Genomic DNA, 13117 nt, shown 5'->3' with positions numbered 1-13117 from the left:
GAGTTTATGCAAATTCAAAGAAAACATTCAAAGATAAGTAAAATTAGCATAAATTACTATTAAGCAAATAATTAAAAAATATATATTCTCAAATATTCAAAGATAGAACAATGTTCTTTTACCCAAAATTGGACTGAAAAGGAAAAGTCTTTGTTTAAAACAGATGAAGAAGCTTTTATTTAGCTATAGGAAAGTATGATTTCTCTAATGAAAGTTTTCGGCAAATATTCTAAGATGTCCAGTGGTATTATCACCACCTCTTCTGAAACTAAGGATGCAATTGCCTGCCTCAGCATATTAAGCCAGAACCTATCAGAGTCATGAACCATGTGTGATTGCATGCTAAGTCACTTTAGTCTTGTCTGACTCTTTGCAACCTTATGGACTGTAGCCCACCAAGTTCTTCTGTCCATGAGATTCTCCAGGCAAGAATACTGGAGTGAGTTGCCATGCCCTCCTCTAGGGGATCTGCCTATCTCCAGCCAATTTGCATTTAAGGTGTTGTACAGTAGAGCATCTGCCTGCAATGTGGGAGATCTCGATTCGATCCCCGGGTTGGGAAGATCTCCTGGAGAAGGAAATGGCAACCCACTCCAGTATTCTTGCCTGGAGAATCCAACGGACGGAGGAGCATGGTAGGCTACAGTCCATGGTGCTGCAAAGAGTCAGACTCAACTGAGCGACTTCATTTTCTTTTTTTCACTTTTGGTAGTAGAGCGTGGGTCAAGAGGCAACAGTTAGAACTGGACATAGAAAAACAGACTGGTTCCAAATTGGGAAAGTAGTACATTGAGGCTGTATATTGTCACCCTGCTTATCTAACTTATACACAGAGTACATCATGCAAAATGCCAGGCTGGATGAAGCACAAGCTGGAATCAAGATTGCCAAGAGAAATATTAATAATCTCAGATATGCAGATGGTACACGCTTATGGCAGAAAGTGAAGAGGAACTAAAGAGCCTCTTGATGAAAGTAAAAGAAGAGAGTGAAAAAGCTGTCTTAAAGCTTAACATTTAGAAAACTAAGATCATGGCATCCAGTCCCATCACTTCATGGCACATAGGTGGGGAAACAATAGAAACAGTGACAAACTACTTTCGGGGGCTCCAAAATCACTGCAGATGGTGATTGCAGCCATGAAATTAAAAGATGCTCGCTCCTTGGAAGAAAAGCTATGACCAACCTATACATCGTATTAAAAAGCAGATACATTATTTTGCCAACAAAGGTCTGTCTAGTCAAAGATATGGTTTTTCCAGTAGTCACATATGGATGTGAGAGTGGGCCTATAAAGAAAGCCAAGTGCCAAAGAATTGTTGCTTTTGAACTGTGGTGCTGGAGAGGACTCTTGAGAGTCCCTTGGACTGCAAGATCAAACCATTTATGCTAAAGGAGATCAGTCCTGAATATTCGTTGGAAGAATTGATGCTGAAGCTGAAACTCCAATACTTTGGCCACCTGATGCAAAGAACTGACTCACTGGAAAAGATCCTGATGCTGGGAAAGATCGAAGGCAAGAGGAGAAGGGGATGACAGAGGATGAGATGGTTGGATGGCATCCTGACTCAACAGACACGAGTTTGAGCAAGCTTTGGGAGTTGGTGATAGACAGGGAAGCCTGGTGTGCCGTGATCCATGGGGTTGCAAAGAGTTGGCCAGGACTGAGACTGAACTGAACTGATCTGATAGTAGAGTGCATGTATGGAAGGACAAGACCTGTTTCTTCTCCATTATTTGGAGGTGTGTTTGTGAAATGGAGCAGGGCTTCATGGTCCTCCCACAGCTTTCCTCTGCCTGCCTTTTGTCTTTGGAAAAACTTCTGTCACAGAATATATTTAATCAGATAAGGGAGAAAATGCAGAAACAGAGGAAAACATTCAAATAGGACAAACTAATAATAGTTTTGTCATTAAACAAATCAAGGACTTTTAGTTCCTCTACAAGTACTGTAGGTGATATTCTGAGTAGTATCCTTTGAGCTGCTTTGTAGGCCCACTGTTGCCAATTAACTTGATGTTCTTTCTTCAATGCAAAAGAATTCAGAAATGAAGCAAAGATGTTCAGAAAGTAAAGTTTATTTAAGCAAAGATACACACTTCCCTGGTGGCTCAGATGGTAAAGAATCTGACTGCAATGCAGGAGTTCCAGGTTCAATATCTGAGTTGGGAAGATCCCCTGGAAAAAGGAATGGCTACCCACTCCAGTATTCTTGCCTGGAGAATCTCATGGACAGAGAAGCCTGGTGGGATACAGTCCATAGGATCACAAAGAGTCAGACACAACTAAGCAACTAACTTTTCATACACACTTTTCAGACTCTCAGAGGGAGAGCAGGCAAACAGTTAAGAGCTGTTGCCCTGGGTTTCTTTGGCAAGTCAGTTATGAGGGGCATACAAGTGAAGGGGTGGAATATTCACTGGGCAAGGAGAGGCTTGGGGGTGATATTCTGTGATTTTTTCATCCCAGCTCCATGTTCCCATGGGGAGAAGGGATTTCTGTCCCCAATTAGCTTTGATCAGAAGTGTCATAGTGTTTTTTGGTGCCTGATGTGTACTTCTTACCTGTAAGGCTAATTCTATGGTAAGAACAGCAGAATGAGCAACAGCTACATTTGGATGCAGGAGATTGCTACTTTCCCTACCTTTCTTTGTTTGCTACTCAGACTATCCATCTAAAGGTCCCTGTTTTCCTCTCTCTGTCTATGGTCCCTTTGCTTACAAGATGGATGAGGTGATTTCCTGTCACCTGGCCTCTGCCCCATTTCTTTGCTCACACCTAGCTGCCTACCTGCTGTAAGAACTAGGTAGAACTACATGATGACTTGACTGTAGCCATAACAAACTGCCACAATTTCCAGAATTTGCTTCAAAGAAATGGGAATAAACTGACTCTGGAACTCAGGACAAACTAAAACAATCTAAAACAATCAAGGTGACACAGATCAGACCACTGATGACCAATTTCAAGATGACTGTCACAACTATCTGGGCTGTTTCCACATAAGGCCCCCTCCCTCCACTTATAGAAGCTTGCTTTGGATGTGAATTCCACCTGCTGCCCCCACCATTCCCAATCTCAAACACCTTGCTCTGCAAGCCTCTGAAATAAACCAAATTTTCCTTTTCACCAACCTTGCCTCTTTATTGGTGAGCAACCAGACCCCACTTTTGGTAACAGTTGGAAAACCTGAATGGAGTACCTTAAATAAATGGATTTTTTTTTTTTTTTAATGTTAAATGAAAAATTAGTTTGGCTAAAACAGAATATATAGAATCATGTCTGGTAAGTGCCCCTCTTCTAGAATGGAAAAATAAAATCTAAAACCTATCAATCAGATATTCTGATCTTAAGTTGCTTTAAATCTCTGATAGCTCAATTTGATTTTGATGTTATGAATACTTGGGATTTAAATAAGAGAATATTTCAATGCTTTTTATCTTAAAATATTTGGAATCTACAAAGATCATGAGCATGTATTTATTTTATAATGGGTCCTATGTATTCAGAATCAAAATGTTAAATAGAATAGAGATACAATGTCCCTCCATAAATTATAATTAAATTTAAAAAGCAAATATAACATTTATTACTTTTTTTAGCATTCAATTAATATTGTAGCTATTAGAAAAGAAAATGTGTAATTAGTTCTTCTGATTGTGCATATTTCATTTTTAAACTAGATCTTTTGTGTTTGGGTTTTATAGACAGGCATGGTGTTGCCATTTATAAAATGTTACTATCAGAGAGAAGCATATTGAAACTCAGGATCTGGGCCATACATAGTGCTTTTTGAAATTACTGATTCTCAATATCCTAGTCTTTCAGATGGAAAAAGTAATATCTCAAGGTTAATTTGAGGATTAAATGATATTACTTGCTGTGACATGAACAATGGGTGTTTTCTCCTAGAATTTTTTTTAAAGTGTTTTATTTAGAATAATGAAATGCTTTACATACTTACAGCAAAATTGTAGAGAAAATAATTGATGAAGTATAACATGAAAGTTTACCAGGTTTTTACTATATGAAAGGTTCTTTAAAAACAGCATTAAATTAAAGAGTATAATCATAACTATCTACACTGTGATGAATAGAAGTCATTAGGAAGTTAAATATCTTTAAAGATGCTTAAGAGTTTCTGAAACGTAGTAGAATCTTTGTATTTCTAAAACTCGACAGAAAAGGGCTAAATATATTCTTTGAAATTCCAAAAAGTTCACAATTGAGTGAGAAATTAAAATACTAATTATTTTGATCAATGACAACTTTCATGGATCTATGCTTAGAATATACAGCTTTCAATATAAAATATTTTTATTTGGTAATTACACTTGTGTCATATGTTACAGAATAGATGCCGTTCAAGTGCATCAAGTTGAAGTGTATATATGTGAATAATAGTCATATACATTAAGGGCTTTTATATTTTAAATGCAATATAGTCTCCACTGTTTATGGGTAAATAATTTTGTCTTGAGCAAGAATGATCTCTCTTTTGCATTTTAAATATGGGTTTCAAATACCCGATATGCTTCAAGTGAAAGAAATATGTTTAAAGGAATAATGATCTGTAGTTTTTCATAAAATCCTGAATCATTTAAAACATTTATTTATTTTAACGGTGTTTTGTACTCATGAAGGTAAAGAGTGTCTAAATTAATGGTGGATATGAAAAAAAAAAAATACTGAAGATCAAAGTGGAAAATATGCTCTAAAAATACTCTCATTCTAAAAATAGTCTTATTCTAAAAGTTGTTTCATCAACACAAGATTTTGAGTAGGAGGCACAGAAAAAATGAGAATATTCATATAAGACAATAATTTGAATATTTATTATTTATTTTTAACATTTATATGCATTCAGACAATTGATTTAATTGCTTTAGAAAATAACATAACTCAGATAAAAGGAAAAAGTATAGTTGAATTGAGATCATTATATGCAATGCTAAGATACTCTAAAGATCCACTTATTGCATTAATAACTGAAATGACCATTAAGTCATTGTTATATATGTGTCCTTTGCTTTTTGCCTCTCTTCTTTTCATAGCTATTTGTAAGGCCTCCCGAGACAGCCATTTTGCTTTTTTGCATTTCTTTTCCATGGGGATGGTCTTGATCCCTGTCTTGTGCACAATGTCACAAACCTCATTCCATAGTTCATCAGGCACTCTATCTATCAGATCTAGGTCCTTAAATCTATTTGTCACTTCCACTGTATCATCATAAGGGATTTGATTTAGGTCATACCTGAATGGTCTAGAGGTTTTCCCTACTTTCTTCAATTTAAGGCTGAATTTGGTAATAAGGGATTCATGATCTGAACCACAGTCAGCTCCTGGTCTTGTTTTTGTTGACTGTATAGAGCTTCTCCATCTTTGACTGCAAAGAATATAATCAATCTGATTTTGGTGTTGACCATCTGGTGATGTCCATGTGTAGAGCCTTCTCTTGTGTTGTTGGAATAGGGTGTTTGCTATGACCAGTGCATTTTCTTGGCAAAACTCTATTAGTCTTTGTCCTGCTTCATTCCCCATTCCAAGGCCAAATTTGCTTGTTACTCCAGGTTTTTCTTGACTTCCTACTTTTGCATTCCACTCCCCTATAATGAAAAAGACCTCTCTTTTGGGTGTTAGTTCTAAAAGGTCTTGTAGGTCTTCATAGAACCGTTCAGCTTCAGCTTCTTCAGCATTACTGGTTGGGGCATAGACTTCGATTACTGTGATATTGAATGGTTTCCCTTGGAAACAGAGATCATTCTGCCGTTTTTGAGGTCGCATCCAAGTACTGCATTTCAGACTCTTGTTTACCATGATGGCTACTCCATTTCTTCTGAGGGATTCCTGCCCGCAGTAGTAGATATAATGGTCATCTGAGTTAAATTCACCCATTCCAGTCCATTTTAGTTCACTGATTCCCAGAATGTCGATGTTCACCCTTGCTATCTCTTGTTTGACCACTTCCAATTTGCCTTGATTCATGGACATAACATTCCATGTTTCCATCCAATATTGCTCTTTACAGCATTGGATCTTGCTTCTATCACCAGTCACATCCACAACTGGGTATTGTTTTTGCTTTGGCTCCATCCCTTTTTTCTCTCTGGAGTTATTTCTCCACTAATCTACAATAGCATATTGGGCACCTAATGACCTGGGGAGTTTCTCTTTTGGTATCCTATCATTTTGCATTTTCATACTGTTCATGGGGTTCTCAAGGCAAGAATACTGAAGTGGCTTGCCATTTCCTTCTCCAGCAAATGCTGTAGAAAGCAAAATGGCTGTCTGGGGAGGCCTTACAAATAGCTATGAAAAGAAGAGAGGCAAAAAGTAAAGGAGAAAAGGAAAGATATAAGTATCTGAAAGCAGAGTTCCAAAGAATAGCAAGAAGAGATAAGAAGGCCTTCTTCAGTGATCAATGCAAAGAAATAGAGGAAAACAACAGAATGGGAAAGACTAGAGATCTCTTCAAGAAAATTAGAGATACCAAGGGAACATTTCAGGCAAAGATGGGCTCGATAAAGGACAGAAATGGTATGGACCTTACAGAAGCAGAAGATATTAAGAAGAGGTGGCAAGAATACATGGAAGAACTGTACAAAAAAGGTCTTCCCGATCCAGATCATCACAATGATGTGATCATTCACCTAGAGCCACACATCTTGGAATGTGAAGTCAAGTGGGCCTTAGAAAGCATCACTATGAACAAAGCTAGTGGAGGTGATAGAATTCCAATGGAGCTGTTTCAAATCCTGAAAGATGATGCTGTGAAAGTGCTGTACTCAATATGCCAGCAAATTTGGAAACCCCAGAAGTGGCCACAGGACTGGAAAAGGTCAGTTTTCATTCCAACCCCAAAGAAAGGCAATGCTAAAGAATGCTCAAACTACCACACAATTCCACTCATCTTACATGCTAGTAAAGTAATGCTCAAAATTCTCCAAGCCAGGCTTCAACACTATGTGAACCATGAACTTCCTGATGTTTAAGCTGGTTTTAGAAAAGGCAGAGAAACCAGAGATCAAATTGCCAACATCTGCTGGATCATGAAAAAAGCAAGAGAGTTCAAGAAAAACATTTATTTCTGCTTTATTGACTATGCCAGAGCCTTTGACTGTGTGGATCACAATAAACTGTGGAAAATTCTGAAAGAGATGGAAATACCAGACCACCTGGCCTGCCTCCTGAGAAATCTGTATGCACGTCAGGAAGCAACAGTTAGAATGGGACATGGAACAACAGACTGGTTCCAAGTAGGAAAAGGAGTATGTCAAGGCTGTATATTGTCACCCTGCTTATTTAACTTATATGCAGAGTATATCATGAGAAAAGCTGGACTGGAAGAAACATAAGCTGGAATCAAGATTGCCAGGAGAAATATCAATAACCTCAGATATGCAGATGACACCACCCTTATGGCAGAAAGTGAAGAGGAACTAAAAAGCCTCTTGCTGAAAATGAAAGAGGAGAGTGAAAAAATTGTCTTAAAGCTCAACATTCAGAAAACAAAGATCATGACATCTGGTCCCATCACTTCATGGGAAATAGATGGAGAAACAGTGGAAACGGTGTCAGACTTTATTTTTGGGGGCTCCAAAATCACTGCAGATGGTGACTGCAGCCATGAAATTAAAAGATGCTTACTCCTTAGAAGAAAAGCTATGACCAACCTAGATAGTATATTCAAAAGCAGAGACATTACTTTGCCGACTAAGGTCCGTCTAGTCAAGGCTATGGTTTTCCCTGTGGTCATGTATGGATGTGAGAGTTGGACTGTGAAGAAGGCTGAGCACCGAAGAATTGATGCTTTTGAATTGTGGTGTTGGAGAAGACTCTTGAGAGTCCCTTGTACTGCAAGGAGATCCAACCAGTCCCTTCTGAAGGAGATCAGCCCTGAGATTACTTTGGAAGGAATGATGCTGAAGCTGAAACTCCAGCACTTTGGCCACCTCATGCGAAGAGTTGACTCATTGGAAAAGACTCTGATGCTGGGAGGGATTAGGGGCAAGAGGAGAAGGGGACGACAAAGGATGAGATGACTGGATTGCATCACTAGCTCAATGGACGTGAGTCTTAGTGAACTCTGGGAGATGGTGATGGACAGGGAGGCCTGGCGTGCTGCTATTCATGGGGTTGCAAAGAGTCGGACAAGACTGAGCGACTGAACTGAACTGGACTGAACTGATATATGTGTCAAGCAAGCAAATTATAATATTTGTGCATTATGATAATATCTAGAATCAATCACGTTCTTTATTATGCTAGCTTGCTATATACCCTTTCACAAAGGAATCAAAGAATTCTGTTAGAATTTAACAACCCAAAATATCTTAATTATTGTTACTTTTATTTTATTTTATTTTTTAGAGAGAGTAAAGACTAAGTTTAAATAGGGAATTTCAGAGACTTTATTTCCAATTTATCCAATGAGATTAATAGTAAATATAATGTTGAATGATTTCTTTTTCCTTTTTCAAATAGGCTTTAGGTAATCAATTAAGATCAAATAGAGAGCATGGCTAAATTGAGTCACCCTTTGGACCTTGGCTCAACTTAATTTGTTAGCAAATATGTAGTTTATTTTACTCCTAGGTCATCAATACTCTGTATCCTCTAATTTGTTTTATATAAAAAAGGGAAAGAATTTGCAATATATTATGTCAATGAAAAAAATTTTTCAAAAAAGATTTTCCTCAGTTTTCTATTATCAGATTTTCTTTAAAAGAAGCTACAATTTCCGATTATCAAATTTATCTCTGTAACACTATGTCTTTCACATTGACAAAACCAAATGCACTGTTTATTTTTTCATGTCATTATTTTCCAGATTAAAATTATTTTAGCTAGGTATACGTGCATATTAAACTGAAATGTTGGGTTTTAAAGCCAGAAGCTAAAAGATTCTATGCAAAATTCAGTTACATTTGGATCATGTAGAAACATTAAATTATGAGGAAAGCCAGATATTATGGTTTGTCATCCCACTCCAAAGAAAATCTTCTACTTGTAGTGCCATTGTTCTATTACCTATTTTGATAATTTGATAACATTTCATCTATCTTAAAATATTGCCTTTTCACTTTTTAAGGGAGTTTACTTTTAGTCCCCACCTTCAGTCTAAACAGTTGATCTCAGGAAAATGTCAGTGAATTGTGAATAATATATATATAGATATATAGGTAAATGGATAGATGTGTATATGTGTGTGTGTGTATATATATATATATATATATATATATATATATATATATATATATATATATATAATAGGTTATCTACTCAAAAAGCATATAACTTTTTTTTCAGAAAGTTAATTAATATTAAACATCCATGGCTTTTATCATCCTGAATTTTTGGATTCCTTCTTTAATTTTGTCCCTATTTAAAGAGCTATTTCTTTTTGCTGAGGTTCTAACATATATTTTCAGAAAGTTTTATAAGCATTATAGGAGTTAGTAAACCAAAATCTTTGTGCCCAGAACTTAGAAACAGACTGACTTCTACTTTAATAGAAGCTTTATGAAATTTCAATAGTTAGTTGATATTTCAGGTATTTTCCCTATTTTTTTTTAATATCCTCAAAAATATCTCTTCTCTTCCATGTTAATACTACATTAGCCCAGGACATGGAAACTTTCTCAGTAAAATTTATATAATTTCTGCTCTTTATCTCCACAAATTGCCTTGATACGAAGCTTTTTGTGGGGAGGTCTTGCATCTAAAAGAGGAGAGAAAAATGCAAATTTTGGAAAAAGGTCTATTCTTCCTAATAGATTAGACTGTAACATAAGGAATAGCTTTTCCTTTGAAAGAAAAGAGCATTATATGTAACTCCTCAGAACTAAACTTTGAAGTTTTATTTATTTTTTTACAATTTTTTAAATTAAATTTTTATTTTTACTTTATTATGCTTTACATTACTGTATTGGCTTTGCCATACATTGACCTGAATCCACCACGGGTGTACATGAGTTCCCAAACATGAACCCCCCTCCCACCTCCCACCTCATATCATCTCTCTGGATCATCCCCGTGCACCAGCCCCAAGCATCCTGTATCCTGCATCGAACATACACTGGTGATTCGTTTCTTACATGACAGTAAACATGTTTCAATGCCATTCTCCCAAATCATCCCACCCTCTCCCCCTCCCTCAGAGTCCAAAAGTCTGCTCTACACATCTGTGTCTCTTTTGCTGTCTCACACCATCTTTCTAAATTCCATATATATGTGTTAGTATACTGTATTGGTGTTTTTCTTTCTGGCTTACTTCACTCTGTATAATTGGCTCCAGTTTCATCCATCTCATTAGAACGGATTCAAATGTATTCTTTTTAATGGCTGAGTAGTACTCCATTGTGTATATGTACCACTGCTCTCTTATCCATTCATCTGCTGATGGATATCTAGGTTGTTTCCATGTCCTGGCTATTATAAACAGTGCTGCAATGAACTTTGGGGTACATGTGTCTCTTTCAATTCTGGTTTCCTCGGTGTGTATGCCCAGCAGTGGGATTCCTGGGTCATAAGGCAGTTTTATTTGCAATTTCTTAAGGAATCTCCAAACTGTTCTCCATAGTGGCTGTACCAGTTTGCAATCCCACCAACAGTGTAGGGGGATTCCCTTTTCTCCACACCCTATCCAGCATTTATTGCTTGTAGAATTTTGGATTGCTGTCATTCTGACTGGTGTGAAATGGTACCTCATTGTGGTCTTGATTTGCATTTCTCTGATAATGAGTGATGTTGAGCATCTTTTTCATGTGTTTGTTAGCCATCTGTATGTCTTCTTTGGAGAAATGTCTATTTAGTTCTTTGGCCCATTTTTTGATTGGGTCGTTTATTTTTCTGAAATTGAGCTGCATAAGTTGCTTGTATATTTTTGAGATTAGTTGTCTGCCATTTGCTTCATTTGCTATTATTTTCTCCCATTCAGAAGGCTGTCTTTTCACCTTGCTTATAGTTCTCTTTGTTGCGCAGAAGCTTTTAATTTTAATTAGATCCCATTTGTTTATTTTTGCTTTTATTTCCAGAATTCTGGGGGGTGGATCATAGAGGATCCTGCTGTGATTTATGTCTGAGAGTGTTTTGCCTATGTTCTCCTTTAGGAGTTTTATAGTTTCTGGTCTTACATTTAGATCTTTAATCCATTTTGAGTTTATTTTTTTATATGGTCTTAGAAAGTGATCTAGTTTCATTCTTTTACAAGTGGTTGACCAGTTTTCCCAGCACCACTTGTTAAAGAGGACACTAATAGATGGAAAAATATACCATGTTTATGACTTGGAAGAATCAATATAGTGAAAATGAGTACACTACCCAAAGCAATCTACAGATTCAATGAAATCCCTATCAAGCTACCAGAGGTATTTTTCCACAGAGCTAGAACAAATAATTTCACAATTTGTATGGAAATACAAAAAACCTCGAATAGCCAAAGCAATCTTGAGAAAGAAGAATGGAACTGGAGGAATCAACCTGCTTGACTTCAGGCTCTACTACAAAGCCACAGTCATCAAGACAGTATGGTACTGGCACAAAGACAGAAATATAGATCAATGGAACAAAATAGAAAGCCCAGAGATAAATCCACTCACCTATGGACACCTTATCTTCGACAAAGGAGGCAAGAATATGCAATGTATTAAAGAAAATCTCTTTATTTTTTAATTAATTTATTTAGTTTTAGAATAGACCTAAATAAACAAGAAATTAAATGCTTTTGCCTGAAATATTCAGATTATTCAGGCAAAATCTGGGTTTTTTTTAACCTGTATTTTTCTTGAGTGTTTAGTATCAATTTTATTATTACAATTTTGCATGTTGTTCTGTAGATATTCCTCTAATAATTTTATCTATCTATCTATCTATCTATCTATCTATCTATCTATCTATCTATCTATCTATCTATGTGTGTGTGTGTGTGTGTATATATACATATACATTTGTTCAATTGCAAAGTCGTATCTGACCCTTTGCAACCCCATGAACTACAGCACTCCAGGCTTCCCTGTGCTTCACTGTCTTCTGGAGTTTGCTCAAACTCATGTTCTTTGAATCAGTGATACCATCCAACCATCTCATCCTCTGTAACCCTCTTCTGCTCCTGCCTTCAATCTTGCCCAACATCAGGATCTTTTCCAGTGAGTCTGTTCTTTGTATCATGTGCCAACTATTAGAGCTTCAGGTTCAGCACCAACATTTTCTATGCTATTTCAGGATTGATTTCTTTTAGGATTAACTGGCTCGATCTCCTTGCTGTCCAAGGGACTCTCAATGGTCTTCTCCAGCATCACAATTCAAAAGTATCAATTCTTTAGCTCTCAGCCTTCTTTATAGTCCAGTTCTCACATCTTTACATGACTGGAAAAACCAGAGTTTTGACTATGAACATTTGTCCTCAAAGTGATTAGTCTGCTTTTTCATATGCTGTCTAGGTTTGTCATAGTTTTTCTTTCAAGGAGCAAGCATCTTAAACTCACAGCTGCAGGCTGCAGTGATTTTGAGGCCAAGTTAATAAAGTCTGTCACTATTTCTACTTTTTTTCTTTTTTTCATGAAGGGATGGGACCGGATGCCTTGATCCTAGTTTTTGAATGTTGTATTTTAAGCCAGCTTTTTCAGTCCCCTCTTTCACTTTCATCTTTCATCAAGAGGCTCTTTAGTTTCTCTTTGCCTTCTCCCATAAGGATGGTGTCCTCTGCATATCTGAGGTTATTGATATTTCTCCCAGCAATCTTGATTCCAGCTTATTTTTTTAACTAAAACTATTGAAAGCATACTTAACCTGAGATATCTCTCACCTCTGTCTTATGAAGAATTTTATTTATCCTAATATTCACAACATTGCAAAAATATATGATTTAAATTGTATTATTTTCCATCTTGGATTTCACCATAGAAAATAAACAGACATAAGTATTACTTATTATCATTTTCATTAAATATATGCATTGTTTATATAAGGAAAAAAATTAGTCCTTTCAGCTAACAGCTTTTAATCTCAATCATTCACAGCAATGCAAGCAATTTGTGTTCACAGGCTTAAGTAGCCTGAAGTGCTCTGAATCTGAACAGATATGGCAAACTCTCACCTACCCTGGGAAACGTATTCA

Source organism: Capricornis sumatraensis, chromosome 1, assembly GCF_032405125.1.
Source record: "Capricornis sumatraensis isolate serow.1 chromosome 1, serow.2, whole genome shotgun sequence".
Lineage (NCBI taxonomy): Eukaryota > Metazoa > Chordata > Mammalia > Artiodactyla > Bovidae > Capricornis > Capricornis sumatraensis.
The sequence above is the reverse complement of the archived record's forward strand: the minus strand, read 5'-3'. Positions refer to the sequence as shown.